The 14,285-nt window shown below is 33.8% G+C and overlaps 1 non-coding gene across 1 annotated transcript; it reads left to right on the top strand.

Annotated features, from left to right (window-relative positions):
• The first annotated feature begins 14,078 nt into the window (after positions 1-14,078).
• Positions 14,079-14,142, top strand: LOC116894908. The gene has a single exon (XR_004387110.1). It is a non-coding gene; the product is annotated as a U7 small nuclear RNA (small nuclear RNA).
• Positions 14,143-14,285: the final 143 nt, after the last annotated feature.

The raw sequence follows: 14,285 nt of genomic DNA, 5'->3' as shown, positions 1-14,285 counted from the left end.
ATGAAATGTATTTTATTTTTGTCTGCATATGGATGTGCATGTTTATGTGTGATTGTAGGAGTCTAGAGATATGAGAGAATAACAACAGGTCTGTTATTCCTTCTTGCTTTAGACAGGGTCACTTTGTTCTACCCTGTAGCATACACTGGATTAGATGGCTTGTGAGGGGTTACCTTGGTTTTGCCTTCTCTATCAGTATAAAAGTGCTGGGATTATAGAAATATGGCACCACATCCAGTTTTACATGGATTTTGAAGATCATTTACCAGCACCATATCAACTATTATACAGTTTGTTTTTATCTGTACATGTATGCAAATTGTTCAGTATGGGGATAGTTCAGTTTTAGAACTCTATTATGCCAAGGGTACTTGTGAAGAAAAATAATATATATGTAAAGTCACTAGAAATTTTCCAAAATAAGAAACAAAATAGTATATATATATATATATACACACACACACACACACACACACACACACACACACACACACACACACTGGTGTTTTTCAATGATCTTGAGGAATATCATTACTAAGAAAATTATTTTTTAAAGTAACAATTTCACTAATTTATATTCAAGTGCAGAATATTTTAGTGGTTTCATTAAAATGTGTTAGAACCTTAAAGGTCTTTCTTTCCTGTATCAACATTATTTTATTTTATATCTTGAAATGTAGAAAGGAAATAGAAAATAAAACTTACTATTAAAGTCAATGTCTATCATGAATGTTTTTGTATGAATTGTATGACTCCACACGAATTTTCTTTATGAATATCTTTGCTAAGTATTTTTCATGTTTGCTTGTTTTTGCTTGTTTTTTTCTGGCTTCTAATGATATCTTTATTAATAAATTTTTACAAAGCTTTCTATAAGTAGTTGCAAAACAAAAACAAAATATTAGTTCAACTCAGTACCATGCTTGGGTTCTACTGATACACAAAACTAGTCCAACCACTAATATGCAATATTGACATATCTTATCATGGTTGCATCATAAAGAAGTTGTATACAAGGATAAGAAATTAAGTGCAATTCATCAAGAAGATGATTTTATGTTCATGAGGGATAGGCTTTATTCTCAGTACTCAGATGGCACAGGCAGGTAGATTTATGTGGGATCTACCAACATGGTCTATATAGCAAGTTCCAGGATAGGTAAAGCTACATAGAGAAATTATGCCTAAAAATAAGTAGGTAAAAAAATTGTGGCAGTAACTAACCAATAAATATCTGTCTTAAGATTCACTTTGCAAGATGAATCCTATACATGACACTGCTTGGGTGACCAAAAATTTGATGACATAACCCAGTGGCTTAGGTCAAATCCAAATAATACATATCTAAGAAAAAGGAAAAAAGTGTACTGATAAAGTGACCCCTAATGATATTATGTTATACTCATAGATGGGTTCCTTGTTCAATCATTATCAGAAAAGCTTCCTTCTGTAGCAGATGGGAATAAATGTAGAGATCCACTGCCAGGGATTAATCTGAGAGGAAGTGAATTTGGAACATTCAACCCTAAATTGGATTTCCAACAAATCTTCCCCCCAGGTACATCATAGAACCTTGCTAAAGAGGAGGCAGAAAGATTTTAAGAGCTAGACAGAATCGAAGACACCGAAAAGTCAAGGACCCCTAAAGTATCATGAACTTACAGAGACTGAAGCAGAATATGTGGCATCTGCACAGGTCTGCACCAGGTTCCTCTGCACGTATGGCTTTTAGTTTAGTGTTTTATGGTATTCCTGAGCGTGCGTGGATCTCAGAGTCTTATGCCTTCTTTTGGGTTCATTTCCTTTGCTGGTTTGACATACATGAATTCAATTTGATAATGTTTGTTTTACTAAAAGTTTTTCTTGTTAAATTTAAAAGATGAATAAATAAACACAATCCTATCCATTAGGATAAATATTAATAAATAAATTTGTATTTATTTATGCAAGGAGAGGAGAAATATGTCTTTTGTAATAGAATGAAACAGGCAATATCAATAACTCCAGGACAGATGTCATCAGGAGTTCTTGACCAACAAATAATGGACTCCATGGTTCGATATGTTGTTGTTGTGTGTGTGTGTGTGTGTGTGTGTGTGTGTGTGTCTGTGTGTTTCTGTGGGTATATGTTTGTATGTATCTGTGTGTGTGTTTGTATGTCTGTTTGTGTGTGTGTGTGTTTGTATGCATGTGTGCAAATGGTCATAATTTTGTGGGGTTTTAGTGGTTTGTTTTTAGATGACATATTTTATTTTATATGTTTTGGCCATTTACTTGTATTGGGGTTTTGGGTTTTTTTTTTAAGAAGTATCTTTAATTTTGGTGAGTAGGGAAGACACTTGAGAAGGAAGATAATATGATCAATTTATTTAGATTTGATAATTGTTTTAAATAAGAAAGTATATAGATAAATAGAAGATACTGAGAAGAGAGGAGAGAGATGGAGAGAGACAGAGACAGAGAGAGGCAGAGGGGATAAGAAAAACAAAGAAATTATTGTTTTAGGTTTTAGGGTGTATGTCACAGGTTCCTATGTACAAATCTTGTGGTTCACACACTGTCATTTTTTTCATGTCAATACCACTTAGCACCCTGTTCTTTGTAACAATTTTCATCGCCCAATGCTAGATAGCTTTCTGTGGCCATTCATGCTTACTGCTGTGGAACGATGTAACAAAATTTTAACAATACAATATGATGATGATGGAGGTAGTGGTGGTAATGACGATGATTGGGTGGTGGCAGATCTTACACCTCTCTCCTTTTAAACCAACTGCTCTTATACTGAACACATACCACATATGTGAGCTCTGTGATTATTAAACAAACAAACACACACACACACACACACACATACACACACACACACACACACACAGAGAAAACTTGCCACTATTTTCATTACATATGTCTCCAAGCAACAAATTAAAAGTTTTTGAAATTGTCAGAAGATTTTACTCCTATATCCCTTGACTGTCAAAGACCAAAGATTTCATTACACATATTCATGGTAATAATTATTCAGTATTTGTCTTTAGGCCCTCACCACAATCTTTATTTGTACCTAATTTAACAAAGCAAGTACTACAATTTCTGTATAAAAGCTACTAACATGGCTATACTGGACTACATGAAGAATGCAGAATTCTTGTTAGAGCTAACCAAAACTACTTAGACCACAGATAATTTTCCCTGCTGATTTCTGATTGGTGCTCTTACCTTTTTAAAAGTTTCACTAGGGACCCTAATTAACATTTTATCTATGAGATGGTTATTTCTTTTATATTTATGTCAGTGTGCTGATAGGATTGATGTACAAATAAGTAAACACATGAGTTCTACCTCATTCCACTCACTCCTGAAACAGATTAACATACTATGTAGAAGTGTAGACTATGGCCATGGAGGAAAAAAAATGTGTATTAACATGCACCCAATAACATGCAAGCCTAAGATACTGCTCCAGTTAAATAAAACACTTATTACTTGGTACCATTTTTTGTGACATAGGACTATATTAAACTCAGTAGAAACACGAGTCATTTTGAAGAAAATAGAATCTGAAAAAATACATGATCGTGTAGAAAAGGAATTTCCTGTCCATAGTAAGTGAGTATAACAAACAATGGGGATACAGCCATGTTAGTACACACTGCACATCATATTGATGTGTACATAGTTCCATAGTGCAAGGTGGGTTCTATAATACACATATGGGTACTATAATACCCAAGGTTCATAGCACAAATGAGGAAAGTGTCCTATCCGTGGCACATCAAATCCTGCCAAGACTGAGCCCCCAGTGAACGTGATTGTTGGGGGGAGGATGGGGAGGGGAACACCCATATAGAAGGGGAGAGGGTTAGGGGGATGTTGGCCCAGAAACCGGGAAGGGGAATAATAATCGAAATGTAAATAAGAAATACTCAGGTTAATAAAGATAAAAAAAAATCTTGAAAGAGAAGAATGCAATACATAAATAAAATGAGTTTTAGTTTAAAGATTATTGGAGTTTACTTGTATTACTTAAATTTGTTAAGACAGATTTACACCTTGAGATGCTTACAGAACCATCTCAAAGATCTGAAAACTATACTGTAGCTTTTTTTAATGTTCTCCATAACAAATTAAATGAACTGATGTATTTATTTCTGTATATTTTTGTTCATAATTTTATTATCTTAAGTACTACTTTATGATCACTAGAATTAAATATCTAGTATAATTCCACAACAGTACAGAGATTTTTATATTCCATTAGGTCTACTTTATTAAATGACTAGAAAATAAGTTTGAGATACTCAAACATTATACTCTATTTGCACTGACAACTTATACCTTCAATTATCTATGTCCCATCACTCTCTTTCCAAAACCTCTGTTCATATAACCTAAAGCTAGTTCCCAGACCTATGCATGTAAAGTACCCCTCCCACACACACCAGCATTTACTGAATATAGATTATTTTCTTATGCAATATATCCTGATTAAAGATTCCCTCCCTCTGCTCCTCCCATTTCTTCCCCACCTCTCCTACCCTTCAGATTCACTCCCTTTCTATCTCTTAGGAGAAAAACAGTCTTACATTGGACAATAACCATTCATGACAAAATATCTTCCGAGATGGAGCAAAATCATCGTGTGGGTATGGCAAGCCAACAGGAGAAAGTGTCCCAAGAGCTTTCAGAGAGAATCATTCATTTTTACAGTCTGGAGTCCCATCAAAATACTAATCTAAAAAATGGCAGCATGCACCCAAAAGGTCTGTTACAGGCTCATTTAGGCCCCATGACCCCTGATTTAGTGTCTGTGAGCTTATATGTATATTTCTTACTTGATTGAGATGGCCTTGTTCTCCTGGTATCTTCCCTCTTCTCTGTCTCATACATTGTCTTTGCTTTTTCTTCAGCAAGATTTCATGAGCTCTGAGATGGAAGGATTTGACAGAGATCTCCTAGCTGTGGGTCTCTGCACCTGTTCCCATCTGCTGACAGAGGAAGTCTCTCCAATGGACACTGGATAAGACGCTGGTCTATAGATGCAGCAGAATATCACTAAGAGCTATTTTATTGATATTTTCTCTTTTTTATAGACCACCAGTATTTGATTTAAATTAAGTCTCAGCTATTTAGTCTCTGCTTCTTTCTTACCCTAGTAGTGTGGGTATGGCATCCTTCGAGTATAGTGGGCATTAAGTTAAACAAACTTTGTTTAGCTAATACCACAGTTCTATTTTTAACACTGCCTATGTATATTTTTTAGGCAGGACAGCATGTAAGTCAAACGTGTGGCCGAGTAGATGTCTTCATCTATCTTTTCATAACCTACAGAGTGCATTACCACACCAAAAAGATTAGAACTTAGGGGTGAATTCTCCATATAGGCCACAGATCAACTTCTCAATGCTCAATGAGTTCTATTGTGGTTTCAGAAATGTGGCATCAATTGCAGTTTGTAAAGAGCAACAATTTGTCATAGTAACTGCCATGTTGATTTCCACAGTGGCTCATTGTAGGAATTTTATCACACTGTGAACCCTAAGACTGTTATTTACTGAAAATAACAGCCTTAGTTGTGGCGTGGCACAGCCCTCAGCACACAATGTGAATCTCTGTGTCTGGAATACAGACCTGTATTTGATAAACACCTTGAATCCCAAACAATGAGACACATTTCATTTGTAGGAAGAACTACTCATGTTCGAAGGTGATGTAACTGAGTGTCAGACAACTCAGAGAGAGAGTTGAAAGAATAGGACATGCCCAACTCTTACAAGAATAGAGAGGAAACGAGAGCTATTTGAGAGACAGAAATAAAGGATGGAGTTTTACTGAGAAAGAACAAGCTAGACACAGCGAAAACAGAACAAGTCATAAAAATGAAGAGTAAGAAGACTAGAACATATTACCAAAGTTAGGATGAGGCCAAGAAAACACAGTTGCAGAAAGACAAGAGAGAGAAGCCATATAGGCTCAGTCAGTTTAGAGAGAACAGAACAGCTGAGTTGAACCAACCAACCAACCAACCAACCAGATCTCAGAAAGAAGAAAGTGAGAGCTTATTCAGTAGTAAGTCTGAGAGGATTAAAAACAGTCTAGGCCTAGATAAGATGGTATGGAGGCTAGAAGCTTCCAGGACTAGACATAGGTTAGTAGATGAAGGCAGTAAGTCACAGAGATTATGATTATCTACAGGAAAATGAAGTTTATGTTTAAAGTGCTTTAAAAGTGAGCAATCCCACCAGCAATGGAGAGTGTTCCCCTTGTTACTCATCCTTGTCACCATGAGGTGTCATCTGTATTATTGATCATAGCCATTCTGACAGATATTAAGGTGGAATTTTAAAGTAATTTTCATTAGCAATTTCCTAATAAATAAATATGATGGACATATCTTTAAGTGTTTCGAAGCCATTTCAGTTTCTTCTATCGAGAATATTTTGCCTAGTTCAACACACCATATTTTAATTGGATCAGTTTTTTTCTGAGGTTTAGTAGCAAGCTAATTCTAAAGTTACTGGCCGTCACAAATTACCCAGTTTGGCAAATAATTTCATAAAAGTTGACAAAAAGTACTTGCTCAATACTTAATTATGCAATCTTAAAAGTGGGTAGTCCCCATAAAATAAGCATTTAAAACAGAAAGAACTACACAGGGGCCAGAATCAGGCTTATGCATGTAATCATTTAAAAAGAATGCTAAGATGTATCATTAAAGAAAAATAGGCTTCCTCTTATATTCTCATTTTAGAATGGCAGATATGCTAGAGAAAAGAAAATTACCATCTCACATCAAGCTAAGAATAAATTGACAGTACATTGCATTTACTTCAAAATTTTTGTATATTTTGAACATTGACCCTGTGTCAAATATATATTTAGTGAATGCTTTCCCCACTAAATAGTGTGCCATTTCACTTGAATAATAGTGTCCTCTATTGCTCAGAAGATTTGTAGTTTAATGTGGTACTATTTTTAATTGTTTATTTTGATGACTGAACTATTGAAGTCCTCTCACCTGTCAATGATTTCATATATATTCCTTCCTTCCTTCTCAGTCAAATCCAGCATACTTAGTTTTATGATAAGGTCCTAGAGCCACGTGGACTTGAGTTTTGTAAAGAGAGATAAGGATCTACTTTCATATATCTACATGTAGTTCTATAGTTTTAACAGCAGTATTTTTGAAGATATCTCTTCACTATTATATATTTTTGAAATCTTTGTTAAAAATAAAATATTTATAGGTAAATGAAACCATATGAAGATATTAATTAATTTCCACTGACCAATATGTCAATTTTACACTGATAACATGTTGTTTTAATTATTAAGTCTCCGTATTATATCTTGAAATATGAATGTTTATAACTTCAGTAATATTTTTATTTCTCATGATTATTTTGGCTCTCCTAGGTCTTTTGTATTTTTTAGGTAAATAATTTTAATTTCTAGAAGAATTGCCTTATAATTTGATAGGAATAATGTTTTTTCTGTAGATTGTTTTTAATAGGATAAGAGTGACCATTTTCACAGCATTAATCCTAAAAATCTATGAATATAGGAGTGCTTTCATCGTATGATATCTTCTTCAATTTTCTGTTTCTATGTTTCTTTCTTTCTTCATCTCATCTTTTAAAATCATCATAGTACTTGTCTTTAATTTCCTATGTTGTATTTATTTCAATATATTATTCTAAAATATTTTAGGTTAATATGAATGGAGTTGTTCTATTGGCAAATATCATAATTAAATATTTGAGACATATAACTAAGCATAAAATCCTCAAAATATGAAATAAAATAATTCAAAAAAATAATTCATATCTTAGTGATTAGGCTAATAAAAATTAAAAGTACTTTGAGGTTTCATATTACCCCAGTCTGCATGTCCAGGATTAGTAAAACAACAGATGTTTGTAAGGAGATGGTGGTAGAAAGCACATATTAATTAGGGAGAGTTAAATCTGGTAAATCCATTATGGTAATCAGTGTGGAGTTTCAAAACAAATGAATGAACAAACTACAACTAAAACAAACAAACTGAAAACAAAACTGATACCTAAGCTATTATAAGATCTAGACACACCATTCTTGGAAATAGGCACAAAGGACTCCCATTATGAACCAATGAAAATAGATTAGATGTCTATCAAAAGATGATTGGATATTAAAAGTTGATAGATTTACATATTAGACTCAGCGATTAGGAAAAGTAAGTCAAGAATATCAGATGGAGGCTTAAATCATTATATGTGGTATTTATACTTAGTATACCCATAAAGGGCTTATAATGGTTAGGAAATGAAGACATAGGTATGGGAGCAGGTGCTGTAGATAGAGAAATAGAGTATAGTGATAGAATGGGCTAAAGTAGAATAAAGCATCAGGAAGGTCTGAACTCAGGTAGTGGAATACAAAGGACAGCAAAGGAACAACGAGGTGGAAGGATAGCCTAATTATGTATTATGTGTGCATATATATATATATATATATATGATTATATAAATTATACTTATGATACAAGAGGGAAAATATAATCATCAGTTTTACCCAAACTTCAAAATTTGTGAGCTTTAATAATAGCTGGTCTAGGAAGTTATATTCACTGTTTCAGTAGTGGCAAGAGCATTATGGGAGGGATCAACCATTTTATAACTGGAATACAGTCCTGTTCCACAAGTTGAAGTTGTACATGGTATTATTACTGGGACAAAGATTTTAGGTAGACAGGCCATGGACCCAAGAGGCTGCTGAATGGGCATACTATTAAATTTATATCTAATGGTCTATCATCATTAGATGATTATCTAATCATAATTATCATATCAAAATATTAATGCTTCTCTCAATATCTACATGGATAACCAAAACCGGACCAAAACCGGACCAAAACTGGACAGGTGGACATAATAAAAGACTCAAGAACTGCTAGTCCCAGAAGGAACATCTGTACTATATTTCCTCCCTCCAAGGCTCTGGAACGATTTTAAAAGAGACAGTAAAAAGTGTAAGAGACAGGAATAGCAGCAATTATTACAGAGAATATGCTTCTTATCATAACAGGGCAGCTGTCAAATGAACTCAGTTATCATAGCATGTGTAATATCTATGCAATCTCAAGCTAATCCAAACCCAAAATGGGAGAGATAAGTAGTCAAGAAGTAATTCTACCTCTCTCTGAGGAGCTACTTGACATTTGTAGTTTCTGGGGAGAAAATGTCTACTTTTCCTAAAACTACGCTACTACAATATACTTCAAGACATACTTCTAAGAGCATATAGGCAGCATATTTGAATTTGCTGGTTTAAAAGGAAATGTGCAGTCAGGAAGTAGTAGTCAAATGAGGTACAAGTCAGAGAGGAGATGGGTGGGGGACTTGAACATGATCAAAGTGCACTGCACGATGTTCTTAAATAGGTGATTTTAACGTGCATATTAATGTAAAATAAGCAGTAGGAAACATATAAAGGACAAATGTCTATGATTTCATGGCAGGCAAAAATATGTTAAAATGGTTAGTGAAGAGGAATGAATCAGAGTGCTAAAACTAAATCAACCACACGAAAGCAAAGGAGTATTTATTTCTCAAATAAAATGGAAAACAAAAAGGGAAAAGAAAGAATACTGCCAGAAAATATGTTTTGTGGTACATTTATGTCCCGATTTTATGAATAAATATCACAACAATACAGATGATGGTTTATGGCACCGTATAGAAGCATTGCTGTAGAGATCAGACACAAATGACTATACATAAATATGTCTTGGTTTTGCTAGAAAATGAATATAATTATTCTAATTGGCTAATAATATTCAGTCTTAGAATGGAAAACTTAAAAGATCAACATTATGGCTAGTGTATGCATCAACAGAATCAATTTTGCTGGGTGTGATATTAAAAAAATTCTCAAGGTTGGCATCATGGAATTGTACATTGAATCTCTGTAGTTATATAGAGATCTCTATGTAAAAGTGGTTTCTATCTGGTTTTTAGTTGTTCCCTACCCTTTGGAATTATAGATTATTGAAGGACAAGTAACTCCCAATGTTTATTGTATAAATGCTTTCAAAATTCTAGAACACTATTATTATTAACAAACACTTAACAGCTGTTTTTAGTTTTTGCTCAAACATATCATAATAGTGTTTTTTTGATGCTTAGAATTTTTTAAAAAAAATACATGCATATATATCTTCGTATTAATACTCATAGGCACTTTTTCACAATAGCTTAATACAAAAGTAAAGTACATGTCAAATGCTTGAATATCGTTTAATTGAAAAATATTATTGATCTTTTAACAACAATAAATGTCACTGTTATAGTCACTACACTCTTTTCTCAACTTTCAGTATGTTGAGAATCTAAAAGAAAAAATTCAATAATATGCAATAAGTGCATGAGAAATGACACCAATTCCATCTAATGAATATTTTAAATAAATTATTATGAACTTGCTGGTACAGCATACAAGTAGTTATTGAAAAGTATATATTCCATAAACCAAATATTTACTCTTATAGCAATAAGTTAGATCTAAATGACAGAACATATCGATGAAATGTCTGCACTAGAAGAGAAATAAAATCCACAAGCACATGCAATTTTTATTTCAAGTAAGATGAAGTAATATAATGAATAACTCAATTTTGTGATAGCAAAACATAAATATTACATTCAATAGAGTGGTTTTTTCAAATCATTACAATTAAAAGTATGCCAAGTTATTTTAAAAGAAACACATAAATCATAAAAGGAAAACAGAATAATAAAGGAGCCTAGAAAGAAAGCATTCATTGTAGCAACAAGGAAAAATAACATCTGGTAGTTAATATGAACACATTATAGTTCTCTATTGAATTTATATGTACGTACATCAATCAGTCAGTCATTTATCTGTATACAGTTCTACAAAAACATAAATCATGTAGAGCCTTTAACTGGAATAAAAAGATTTAAAAATATGACAGAACCTTCATAAAGTGAAATTGTCACTTTCAATGACACATGGAGCCAATATTGTTTTCCTTCTACCTTTGTAAAAAGATTGTTCGAGTATTTTAGCACTCTAGGATGAAAAAAATACAATTTCTTTGAAAGCAGCTTGATTTTTATATCAAGTATTTTTTCAAGAGCCCTAAAAATATATAGCTTTCATCAAGAAATTGCTCTTTTCAAACTTCAATAAAAAGAAATAACATGTTCTACACTATATAGAAAGTATTTCTAGTGAAATCATTTATTACATAAAATAAGAAGATATGGTACTTGTCTCTCAATGGAACTTTAAACGGTTCAAGAGGCAGAACGAAGTGCCTCACAGATTAATTATGAACTAATTTTGAAATGTAAAAAAAAAACAAATTTCTACATAATGTGGAGCCTGATATGTTAACAGTTCTTATCTATGGCACATTATGAAATTTAAAATGCTATATATGTAAGAATTTTAATGAATGTATCTATACAAAGTATTCTATATAGTGGCACATGTAACATAGTTAAACTATAGTAAATATCCCAGGCCTGTGTTTGATAATGTTATATAGGAAGTTTATTATTTTCATTTCTTTTTATTATTCTAAATATTTTCTGTTAAGAGTGAAGTGTTATTCTTAAAAGTTGTAATCTAGAAATACATTATCTACAAGAACATAAAAGAAAGACTGCAGGCATGACTCAGCAATTAGTAGAAGCTGCCTTCTCACTTGTGAAACACTTTTATATTCCAAGACCCGTATCAGACTGCTCAGAAACATCTGTATCTTCATTTCTAGGATCTCAAACCCTAGTCTTTCCTCTACAGGCACCCACCCACATGAGCACACATACTCACACAGCCACAAGCATATGACCTTATGTTGAAGCAAAATAAAGCCCTATAAAGGAAAGAAAGAACCCAGTCAAGTATACTAAGAAAGTTAATGTCATATGAATTACCTTTTTATACAGTCACTTTTGGCACAAAGTATATAGAATTAACACTGATTTATATAGCATTCAATCCATAAGTTTAGTTTTCTGACAATAAATGATCTATTCAATTATCTGAACATTCAAAAAGATCTAGGGAAAAAAAAACAACATGAAAAAATTTTAAGATTTTGCTAAATCTTCAATTTTTTAACATATTAAAATTGATTTTAGGAAAATAAGAGGAGAAATTTATCCCAGTGTTATGTTTGTAGGCACCCATTGCCCTTTGGGATTTTCATGTGTCCTGGAAGTCTCAACTCAGATCCTATGGTTGCATGAAAAGCACTTTAATTACAGCATCTTCACCAAATCCAAAATGTTTTTTATAGCATTGTCATAGATTTTTGCTAGGTCCTGTAGGCTACAGAAGGTGTGGCATGACATGATTATGGCCCTTGCAGCATAGCAAGCAGGGCATGGGCCTCTACACGTGTTCGTTGTAGCTATAGGTGTAAGACATGCTTTATTTTTTAATATAATTTATGTATTTGAGTATATGTTCTTCCTAGAGAGGAATGTCCTATCTGCCAAGCTTAATGATTCCATGATAATCAGAGAAAACATGATTCAAGGAAGTGAGAATGTGTATATGTCACACAGAGACATTCAGGACTGCCTTTAAGGCTATAGGATAGGATTCGGGAAAATGTGAGTTCAAGAATATATGAACAGAATTTCTCATCTATGCAAAATATAAGGATACAATATGAAGTGAATGAGGGACTCCACAGATCTGAACAAAAACTGCACTAATGAGTCAGTAAAGGGAATGGAATGGGTAAAAAATAAGGCTTATGTTTCAAGTAATAAAGGAGCATCAGGAATGGTGTAAGTAGTGATCTCTAGGCAGGATCCCACTCAACTAGCTTATTGTTTGTGTTTACAAAGGCAGACAGATCTCTGAATGTATTGGCTGTGTTTAATAAAAAAAGCACTTGCTGATTATTTTCTAAAAAAATCAAGGGGCTAAATTCATAAAATGTTGATTTGTGGGATAATCGATAAAGGATCCTGGGGTAAATAACTGAATTGATATATCAATAAAAATCTCGGCTTTTGTTTGCAAGAGAGAACTACCCAGAGATGTAGGACGATGTCATTATGCAGGTGAAGGCAAGTACAAGATAGAAAGAGGCCTGTCATTGTATGAGAAGGAAGGATGGGCTGGAGAAAAATTTTAGAGAGGAGGAGGCTAAGGAGAAGCAGCTTAGAAAACATGGAGGCAGATGTTAAGTTTCCTCTCTGCACATTTACAGGTTGTTATGAATATTCTTTTTTATTAATTTTTTTATTAACTTAAGTATTTCTCATTTACATTTCGAGTGTTATCCCCTTTCCCGGTTTCTGGGCCAACATCCCCCTAGCCCCTCCCCCTCCCCTTCTTTATGGATGTTCCCCTCCCCATCCTCCCCCCGTTGCCGCCCTCCCCCTAACAATCACGTTCACTGGGGGTTCAGTCTTAGCAGGACCAAGGGCTTCCCCTTCCACTGGTGATCTTACTAGGATATTCATTGCTACCTATGAGGTTGGAGTCCAGGGTCAGTTCATGTATAGTCTTTAGGTAGTGGCTTAGTCCCTGGAAGTCTGGTTGCTTGGCATTGTTGTTTGTTATGAATATTCTTAAAGGATGGATGTGTACAGGGCTTTATATGTCTAGGTGGGCAATTATATCCTATCAATTGGATCAGAGGTTAATGTAATGTGTGTTCTTTCATATGGCGATGTAATTGAGTTCAAGAGAGTGTGTGGTGGCTGGACACACTGGGCCTCCACAGAATTAGGATGTGTATGTCTATCATTGTGGCAACCTGCCTTGGGAACTAGATGGTTAGAGAGATTGTTGCTAGGCACAGAAAGTAGCCATTGGCAATGTGATATGGGACGGAGATAAGCAGGGGAGATGCTTTGCAATCTAAGATGTAAATACCTAACATTTTTTGAGGCACTATGGTGAAGGTTCTAGTGTGGGATAAAATAAGCATTTTCTAACTTTACCACAACACAGAGAGAACTGCTTAGAGAGCAAGCATAACTCTTTTGGTTATTTTTCTGTTGGATTTTCTGACGATCATTAGAAAAACAAAAATCTAGTTAGAATGCTATAACAGCTCTTTTAGAAAGTGTCTAGCTGGTTTTCTGAAATTATTTTTGGAAAACCCTAGAGAAATACAGAGAACTAGAACTGTTACACTTTTTTAGAGTTATTCTGGTTTTCATTTTTTATTACTTATTTTATTCATTTACATTTTAAATTATATCCTCCTTCCCAGTTTCTTTTCCACAAACCCTCCCACCTCTCCTCTT

Source organism: Rattus rattus, chromosome 2 (genome assembly GCF_011064425.1).
Source record: "Rattus rattus isolate New Zealand chromosome 2, Rrattus_CSIRO_v1, whole genome shotgun sequence".
NCBI classification, from domain to species: Eukaryota; Metazoa; Chordata; class Mammalia; order Rodentia; family Muridae; genus Rattus; species Rattus rattus.
This window is presented reverse-complemented; position numbering and strand designations above follow the sequence as displayed.